At 39.6% G+C, this 10,108-nt stretch overlaps 1 protein-coding gene across 1 annotated transcript in view; it reads left to right on the top strand.

Moving 5' to 3' along the window:
* Positions 1 to 308: 308 nt before the first annotated feature.
* The window catches only part of Syt1 (synaptotagmin 1), a 497,193-nt gene continuing 487,393 nt past the window's right edge, over positions 309 to 10,108 (top strand). The window contains exon 1 of the mRNA XM_050135605.1: positions 309 to 645. The gene's annotated coding sequence lies outside the window, so the exon portion shown is untranslated. The remainder of the gene's footprint in view (positions 646 to 10,108) is intronic.

Raw genomic sequence — 10,108 nt, 5'->3', positions numbered from 1 at the left:
AGGGTATATCTTTTGGTGTTTCTCCTTGGGATCCGGTCCCCTCTTAGTTCACCCCACCCCGCCACCCTCCTAAACCCCTCTCTTCAGGTCCCTGTCCGCTGTGGGGATGGAGAGACACTAAGAGAACTGGGCTGGGCTCCGTTGCCTGAGAGGATCCACCTATTATTAGTGCTCTCTGATTGGCTCCTCTGAGCAGCGTACCTTTGTTGGAACCAATCAACAGCTGGGGCTGAGAGATGATGGGCGGCCGCCTCCTCACTGGAGGGATTCCTGGAGAAGCTGCAGTGTGGGGATGCTCTGACCGAGTTCAGCCCCCAGTGTCTTTCCTCCTCCTCCTCCTGCAGCGACCGCATCAGCAGTTAGCAGTTGGCAACTTGAGGCTGTACCCGGGGCAAGCCCCCAGGGTCCTGCTCAGCCGACATGGGGCTCAGCGCCCTAAGGGGTGTGTGCAGGGTGGGGGCGGCCAGCTGGGACCAGCTGGTGGCCCTAGAAAACCTCCCCCACACCCACACCCACACACCCCTTTTGTGTTGCAGGCTGCCCCTCTGAGAGCGGAGGCAGCGAGAGTACTCGTGTGCCTGGCACTGGTCCGCGGTGAGAGCAGTGGGGACCAAGACCCGCACCACCTCCCGGTCCTCGCTCCAGGTAAGGCAGCCCGACTGGCAGCGTAGCCACCTCGGGTAATACCTCTAAGCTTGAATCTGTCGAAAAGACCTAGGTACACTTAGGTTGTGGCGGTGGGAGACCTAGGGAGGGGATCCCCCGGTAAGCCTATTGTGAGAAATGCAAGACCGCAAGTGCATCTCCGGGAAAAGCACTTTGCACAGGGCTGGTGATTCAGAACCAGGAGTTGGTGTTGGGCATCCCCCATCTTCTTGTTTCTTCCTTTCTCTCCTCTGTCCTCCACCCCCCCCCAGCACCCACCCTCCTCCCCTTCCTCCCATTCTAAGCCAGCAAGGGGATTCTTTCTCTGGGAAGATTGTCTTTCTTACAGGGAAGAAGGGCAGTGAAGAAGAGAGAAAGATTTCCTTTCTGTTGGAGGGCAGAGTAGAACGCAACCCCTGTGCAAATATGAGTCCAGGAAGCAATGAAAACCGCACAGGGAATTAAACTGAATGCGAGTAGACAAGGAGCCCAGCTCCTGTTCTCAGAAAGGAAGTGTCAAGTTTGACTCCATCTCCTCCTTGCAAGGGGCTACAAATGGAACAAAAATAAACCAACACTCCAGCCCACTTTCAACTGCTTAATTGCTGCTGCTTCCCGGCCCCTAGCTGTCTGACTCTTCTTGTTTGAATCTGTCCTATGGGGCTGACAGTTTGGGATTGCACATCCGTGTCCCTGCACTCTGAGGGTTTCTTGAGTTTATAAGATGAAAACTGGATCATTACTCTCCTGGGGTTTATCCATGTGGCCTCTACAGTGGGAGGCTAGAAACATGGGAAGTTTTAAAACGTTTACAAGTAACACTAGAATTATCAGGAGCCTGGGGTTTTACTTTGAGATTGCTAATCTGGTTAGCTTTTGTGTACGGGTTGATGGGCACTTCCTTCCCCCAGCATTAACCCTTTGGTGAAACACAGGAAGTTTAACTTTTGAGTTAAAGCCACTGTTGTGTAGCATTTAATTCTATTATATTTTACCCTTTTTTTAAGGCTACATTTGTATGTTAGCGTTGAGATATTAAATTCATGCCTTGACACACTTTATTTTAACATAACATTTAATGGGTAGAAAGTGGTGTTTCTCCGGTTTCCATGCTGATTCTTGAAAATAGCTGTAGGTTCAGTTGACAGAATCCTCTTGGACTAGAAGAAAGTTTAGGAAGTAATGGCAGGAAGGTAGTCTCAAATTTAAAAGCTCTTAAGGGGGATAAACATTTTTTCCTCTCACATCTTGTTCAAGGAAAGACAACTTCCCCATAACTGTCAGGATAACAGGTCAAGCACATCATACTTGTTACGCAGTCTCGACAACAGCCTCTCTAATTCCACCATCACTGAGCTAAGCTTTGTTTTCCTATTATTCCTCGGAGACTGGTGAGCGATTACTGTCAGCTGGGAGGGGGGTGAAGAGAAATTTCCAGTTAAATAAAACAGCAAAGCAGTGCAAGGGGAGGGGGTCCTGTATGAGCAGAGAGAAAACAGCAGATGCTCGTACCAAGATAAATCATTTTGATTTATCAGGAGAAGTCAAGTCGTAGCTTTTTCTAGATGTCCATTAGAGATAAGAAGAAATCTTCTTTCTTAACTCTATCTCACCTTCCACACCAGCCTGGGTACCTTAGAAAGTCTTTTTCAATCACATGCATTTTATGTGTAAGTTTCTACACAAACTTAGAAAAGAGCTGAGTTCAATTGCCGATGCTCATATTGATTTGGGCATTGAATAATATTAAAATTGTATATTGTTTTCAAAACCATTTCCCATTCGAGGCATTTATCTCACCTACCTAAGCAGACATCACACACACATGCATGTGCACACACACACACATACACACATGAATGCGCGTATACACATACACTCCATACCACAAACTCCACACATACATACTCACACAAATGCACACAAGGCTTTTCCCCCTAAAGGTTTAACACCTAAGTGACTTCTTAAAAACATAGTGTCTCTTCTGAAAGCTATTACTTTTCAGAGGTGACACTTCTCGGTTACAAGAACAAAAGGATAACCCCTTAATTACCTCATGCGTGTGTACAACTGAATTAACCAGTTTACACATGAAAACACATCCAGAAAGGAAAGGGATAGCTTTCTGCCTGGACCAAATAAGATTCTGTTTGCTTGTTTTTCCACTGTACTGGGGGGAAATGTAAAAGTTTGGGCTTGGTTCGTGATGTTTATTTATTACCTGCCTCTCTAAAACGTTAATCATAGCACTAGCGTGTACAGAGATGCTTATGTATGTGGAGTTCTTTTTATACACTTCTGAAAATTTGAGCCTTTATATACTGCAAGTCATATCTAATTGTAATATGATATGTAATGAGTGGATTGAAGACTTTAAATGGTATAGAAAATTTAGGGTCACAATTTTCTGTAGTCTTCATTTTTCTTCCTTTAAGATGATGTTTTGGTAAGTCTTAGTAATGCTTTAGAGTGGATATGATAATTAGAATTGAAGACATCTTTATCAGAATTGAAGATTGCAACTACAGAAGGGAAATCCTAAAGTACTGGAATATCACATGGTAAAGAGTTGTCGATATTAGTTGTGACTCGTGTGTCTTGATAGAAGGTGTTAGCTATTCTAGCTGGTTAAATGACCAGGTGGATGTAATCTGCTGGTTCTAAAAATTTACTTTCTACGATATGCGTATTAGACTTGATGCTAATGAAAATAAAACTAGGAAATGGTAGCTTGTCTTAATTATGTTTGCAAAATGAGTGGTAAGACTAATAAAAAAAGAGGGATGCCTTAGAAATCTAAAAGTTAATTTGATCTTCCTCTTAGTCTAGTAACACATTGAAATCATAACAATTAATCTTTTTTGATGTCAGTGTCTTAAATCAATTTAGAGTATATCCCCAAAACAGGCTCTCAGAGTTATCTAATGGAGAAAAAATTCAATTTAAGGAGACAATTTATATGACTCCCAAACCCTTCTGTTTCTTTTGCTTTTCAGTTTATGCAATACCTGGGAAGGGTTATCATTAATTCTAATTTGTAACTTGATATTTATCTTTCTAATCCTAATGATTACGAGGTTTGAGGGTAAAAAAGAAAAAACAATTTGATTATATAATAGAGAATTTTATCTAGTATTAGGGGTAACCCAGATGAAACATAGACCTTTTGCCAAAGTATAATGTTGTTATGGGTTTTACAAGCATTTTTCAAAAAATGCAATGTTTTTTTCATTAAATATCAGATCCACTTGTGATTTAAAATTTTTAATGATTTATTAGTCATAAATGTATCTGCACTGAAAGTTTAATAGACATGAGATGGCTCCTAGCTAAATTTATTTTTATTAAAATTAGCCAAATCTATTTATGAAAAGATAAAACAAACGAGTATAAACACCTAATTTTAATTTGAATTCAAATATATGTTTTCTCATATACATATTCTAAAATTATGTAACACTTTAAAATCGGATGAGAATTTGATGGGCAGTAGATTATAGTATGTTGAACCTTGGGGGGTGCCTGCCATGTACAGGCAAAGATAGTAACATGTTAGGGGTGATTTAGTGAGTCGTTGGTAGAAAGACTAGTAATACCTAGATACAAAATTAGTGTGAGCCGAGAGCATTGCTTTTACTGGCATATTCTTCTCAGGTTGGGAAGAAAAATCTGGAACAACTCCTCGGTAGAAGATATTCCCTTATTTACATTTAGCAAAAGTTGAAATCATAATGTTGTTTGACTTTGCATATGATCAAGGATAAAGTCCGTGGGGCTTTTTAGCAGATATTTCAATCACCATTTACAGTTAGGTAAACTTCCTGGTTCATTTTGTAATTTTATGTAATTGATGACATGATTATCATGGCTTCTTTGAATAGGGGAACATAGGGAGATATCTTCACATCTAATTCTTCAAGGAATGATTGATGTTTTTCATTTTGCTTTATAAACTCAATCCAAACCTTTTCATTTAACATGTGCATTTTCCTCAAGAGAATTTTAATATTTCTCAGCAGAGGGGAAAGAGCGATGCTCTTGCAGTCTCTCAAAGGGATCGGAGGCGCTACTTTCAATAGCTGTGAAGTAAACAACGATAGCTGTGAATATGAACAGCAGCAATGGATGGATTACAATGATAGCCTGGTACTTGAATAGTACCCTACTCCAATGTATACATTAGCAGTGGGAACATAAACTTCTTTAAAATTAAGTTCCGATATTATAATTCAGAAAATGCTCATTTTTTATTTTATTGAGTGAAACATTGAGTTTTGCTGCTTTAATAAAAGCTGAAAACTCTTCTTTTAAAGCACGGTCATCCACCATTGTAAGATGATGTTGTGATCTATAAACATGTTTTAGACTGAGTTCATAGGTACCCTAGAACTCATCCAGTCTGGCTACATGTTGAACATACATACCTAAAAGAAAATAAATTGCTATGCTGTAGAAATAGCAGCCACTGATAGTGTTGTTTATAGAGTTTTAACTGTAATCTTCCAGACCCACTGCAAAGGAATCTTTGGAAATGTCGTTCAGTTTTCTTTCATTTGAAAACAAGACCGAAGACAGTTCTGAATGACTGTAAAAACTAATTTTGAGTTTAAAAAAGCATGATACGCCTCTGAGAAAGGCAAAGCTCACGAAGAACGGCCATTTCCGTATTTTTTTAAATTTATTTTTACCCAGATTTCGAATTGTGTAGATCAATTCCAATTCTCTTTGATATGTTTTGTCTCTCCAAATACACTTAGTGCTTAGACAAGGTGTTGGCTTGCTGGCTGTGGTATGAGAGGAGCAAAAGAAGCATGCTGATTGTTTTAGTGAGGGCTTTGACAGCAGATGGCTTGGCTGTTGTTTTGATTGTGCACGTAGGGAGGCAATATATTAAAAGGGGTCTCCGGATAATCATGACGTATGTGAAGACAAAAAAAAAATGCCACCTAGTTCTTAACTGTCTTGTACTCAACGATAGATGGAGAATTTTCACAGGCAGTGAGAATTGCCTTTTAAGTCAGCATCAGAATCAGATCAAATTATTTGCTTCAGATGTAATTTAGTAACTCTCTCAGCCGTCCCGTCAGACAGCTTTCCACAGCACGCACCAGGTTACGAGCATGCTAGTGAAACCACACATGTTGCACATAAAACTCTTAGCGGAGTGCCTCAGTCAGGAGTTAATTCTTGATGGTAACATCTGACGAATGCCACCCAAGATGGCACAGAAATGGGTATCCCCTGCCCTTGTGAACTTAAGGTTGTTATTTGGGAAATGTATCTTCGTGAGTAATTCTCACATTCCTAGGATTTGTATAATTATTTTTGCCAATGGATATCTTATAAAGGAAACTAGGCTATTATTATCTGTGATAACTGTGTGATTGCTTTTCCATCTTAAACAATTCAGCTACTTAATCAAGAATAAAACGTGCATACACACTCAAAGACAAATATAATCGACGATTTTTTAAATGTCAAACATACTTTCCCTGAAATGCTTAAATGAGAATTACTGTCTTCATGTTTTGCCGTTGCCCTCCCTGACCACAGCCATCATATTAGTTACACAGAAACAGAAGAGCAGAAAAGCCCACTTCGGTCCTTTGGTGAATTCCCCGGTGCCCTTGCAGGTTGCAGCATTCTGTTTTGCCCGTGGCTCATTTCTTCCTTACCTAGGATCCCATGCCTACCCTAGATAGGAAGCAGGTAATTGGATTTACTAATTGCTATTTTTAGATCCCTCCATCAACAAGAAGGCAAATGCGCATGGAAACACTCGGAACATACACAGCTGTGAGAAACTCATATTAACCCTTTGGGGTGTGGTGCAGACACTTGTGTAAAATTTAAGGCCGTTTATGAAACGACTTCTCTTTCAGGAATTTCTTTCTATTTCTCAGAGGTTATGTAAGCCAAGGCCAAAACCATTAAATCAGGAGTTGCTAGAGCAATTTTACTTAAAATCTGAGGATAAGGCTGAAATACCTATAAATAAGGAGCTCCAAGTTAAACATGGTGGTAGACACCTGCTGTCTCAGTTTTAGGAAAGTTGAGACAAGAGGATCAAGAGACCAAGGTCATTCTCAGCACACAGGCTAGCCTGGGCTACAAGAAACCCTCTCCCAAACCTCACTGCTACCCCAGAAATGTTTTCCAAATCATCTTTTCCAAAACCAAATGTGTCCAAGATTAAGACATTTAAATGGTAACATACTCACCATCGTGGCAACAAATAATTGAGATGAAATTTGCGCTTCCAGATTTCTAGGGTTTACCTTGAAGCAGCGCACACAGCAAGGTTGTTTTTAGGATGCATACTCAACAAAGTATCTTGGAACACAGATAAACATGCAATTTATTTTGTAGGTTAGCAGCTGCAAAGCAGCAAGGCAGCAGGGCACAGCCACCGAGACTCACATTAGGTATTGTGTGCCGATAAAGAGCCGACTGAATGTCCTGTTCCCGGATACTGGCCTCCAATAGTCTATACAGTGAAGTTAGTGATAGCCTCTCCCTCCCCCCCCCCCGCATTTATTACTATGAGCCACAGAAACTGCCTAGCTACTTATGTTTGAGAAAATTAAAATTCAGACTTGCTCTTTAGACAAATGGCTTAATGTCCTTTAAAGGAAGAGCAAGTGGGATAGCAGGGTATTCGGGCATTGTGGGACAGATCAGGATTTTAGGTTTTGAGTTAGCAGCATCCTTTAGAAGCAAGGTTGACACAGTTTCTCAGTAGCAAGGCTAGGTAGCAAAGCGCTGAAATCTCTTTCTGGCCTGAAGTGTCTGCCAGATCCTGGCTTACCAAGCTGGCTTTCTGCCTAATCCCTAGCATTTCCATCAGATTTGAGGAAAGAATAAAGCCAACCACTGGGCATTAGAACATATTTCTAGAACATCTAGGATCGCTTCTATAAATAGAGTCACCTCACCATGCCACGTTAGCAATCATTAAGCATATAAGGCCACAGATTTTGGATTGAAAAGTATGTACACATGAAAAGGACCGCTGTGTGCATAAAAGTGATTAGGTTTCAACTCTGTGTATAAATGTGTGTGCCACAAGCTCAAACTGCATTGAAATAAATGTCTTTATGTATGTCATTCCAGCTTATGATAATTTTTCCAAGGTATCATAGATGCTTTCTGAGCATCTTTTAGATAACACAAACTGAATATTGATGGTAGAAGAGAACTAACTACTCCAGAGCCGGGGGTGGGGGGTGGGGGTGGGGACAAGCTCTGCTACGGCTCTGAGAATCTTCCATCTTATATATATTGAACACATTAGCAACCATTTTATTTCTCATGACTTCTGACTTTGATACCTGTACTTATGTGTAATATCTGTATTGTGTTCACTGTATGGACAGAAAGAAAATTATGTCAGCTCTCTGGTTGTGAGAATACTCCAGGAATTCCCTGAATTTATTTCCTTCTTTCTTCCTGTATGTTTCCTTCCTCTTCAACGCTGCCCTCCCGACTCTCTCCTTCCTGCTGCCCTGCTTTTTTTTTTCTTCCCTCCTCACAATTTTTTCTTTTGGTATCTTCACACGTATCTCCCAGTGATAAAAGGCTCCTTAATCTTTTTTATTAATTTTTTTTTCATTTTACATATCAACCTTAATTCCAACTCCCTCCCCTTCTCCTACCTCTCCCACTTCTACCCTTCCTCCCCCCTTGTCCACTCCTCAGAGCGGGTAAGACCTCCCTTTTGGAATCAACAAAGTCTAGCATAGCAAGTTGAGGCAGTACCAAACCCTTCCCCACTTTATCAAAAAAAGCCGGGATATTAGACAAAGAAAAAGATAATCAGGCTTCAATCCACAACCCAGAGAAGCTAGGTAAGAAGGAGGATCCTAAGAGGGACACATAGGGAGGGCCCCAGGAAGGAGAAGTAGTTAAGATCAAGAGGACTGAGGTGGATTTCTTAGTCTGAACTCATTATCATCTTTTCCCAGGTTAACTCGGTTGTTTTTTCTTTTTTATTTATACAGCCAAGACATGTAACTCCCAATATGTATACATTAGCTTCACAAAACATACATGCAGATAAGTACAGGAGCCAGGTGTTAATATGTTTACATAATTGACATGCTTAATGGAATATTCCATGACTTCAATGGTTTCAAGAATTTGCATGTTTGGGTCTCTTTTATGCATAATTCCTAGATCCAAACTGGTTGCAGAGAAACTGAACCACTGCGCTTTAAAACGAAAAGTAAAAAGCTAGCATGCTGGGCTGTGTACCCTACCCTTGGTCATGCATTGTTGTTACCTTGATTGGTATGTGGTTCTGTATCGTGGAACCATTTCTGCTGCATTATTTGATCTTTACAGTAGATTTTTTTTCCATTGTGCAGATGCAATAAAGAAGATTCAGGGGCTAAATCAAGGGGGCTGCAATTACATACATAAAAAATTAAATGTGTTTGTATGTTTTGCCTGTTGATTTATCTTGCCTCGTACTTATAATGAGAACCACATGTTTCACAGTCATCTCCATACAAAGGACTTTGGTTATCAGGAAAAAAAAAAAACACATGAAATCTATCGCCATTGTTGAAAATTAAAGTTTGTGTCTCGTCGAAAGGATAAGGAAGGTTTAATAGTCTGCTGTTTCTGCGATGCTAATATTAAGGGTATTAAGTTTGTGTTTTAAAATTAATCTTTTTAAAATTTTCTTAGTCTATGATATAAAGAAAAATCTCACAGCCTATGCCACTAACTCAGCTTTCTTGTAGTTGTCACTCCATCACTCTGATGTCAGATCAGCCATCTCATTTTCCTCTGCATTTCTAAACTCCATAGCTCTAAGGTGTCTAGTAGGGTACAGATATCTGTGATTGGAATAATAGGATATTATTTATATTATTAGTAGTATTTATATTATTAGTATTTATATTATTAGCATATTATTATTAGGATACTATTTATGTTATTAATAATATTAAAAATATTTATAGTATTATATTTTATTACATTATTATTAATAACATAGCTATTCCATAGCTCCCTGAAGTTCAACCCTCCCCCCATTTTCTCCTTGGCATTCATAGATACAGTTTCTCACTGTTCCTCACCTAACATTAATGGAAGCTATAGAGCCTGCTTGATCATTTCCTTTCCTATTCCTATTCCTATTTCTATTTTATCCCAAGAGTACATGTTTAAACCCTAAGTATAATTTTCCTGTTGTGTGAAGTCTCTCTGCTGACAGCTTCTATGTTCAGGAGGAAACACTAGTACTCATGAGAATTGTAAAATGAATTAATATCATTGACTTTATGGTTACTCTTAAATAAGGAATTGGGGATTTTCATTGAGAATAGATGATAAAAAATGGAAAATTTTTTGAAGTACAAGCTATATCTTTGTAGGGACCTTGTAAGAAGAAAACCCTCACTTGTATTGTTATTTCTCCTTACAGTCCTTCCCCACAGTATTTGAAATCTGACCC

Source organism: Alexandromys fortis, unplaced genomic scaffold (assembly GCF_014885135.2).
Source record: "Alexandromys fortis isolate MF-2015 unplaced genomic scaffold, M_Fortis_MF-2015_v1.1 scaffold_24, whole genome shotgun sequence".
Classification (NCBI taxonomy): domain Eukaryota; kingdom Metazoa; phylum Chordata; class Mammalia; order Rodentia; family Cricetidae; genus Alexandromys; species Alexandromys fortis.
The sequence above is the reverse complement of the archived record's forward strand: the minus strand, read 5'-3'. Positions and strand labels throughout refer to the sequence as shown.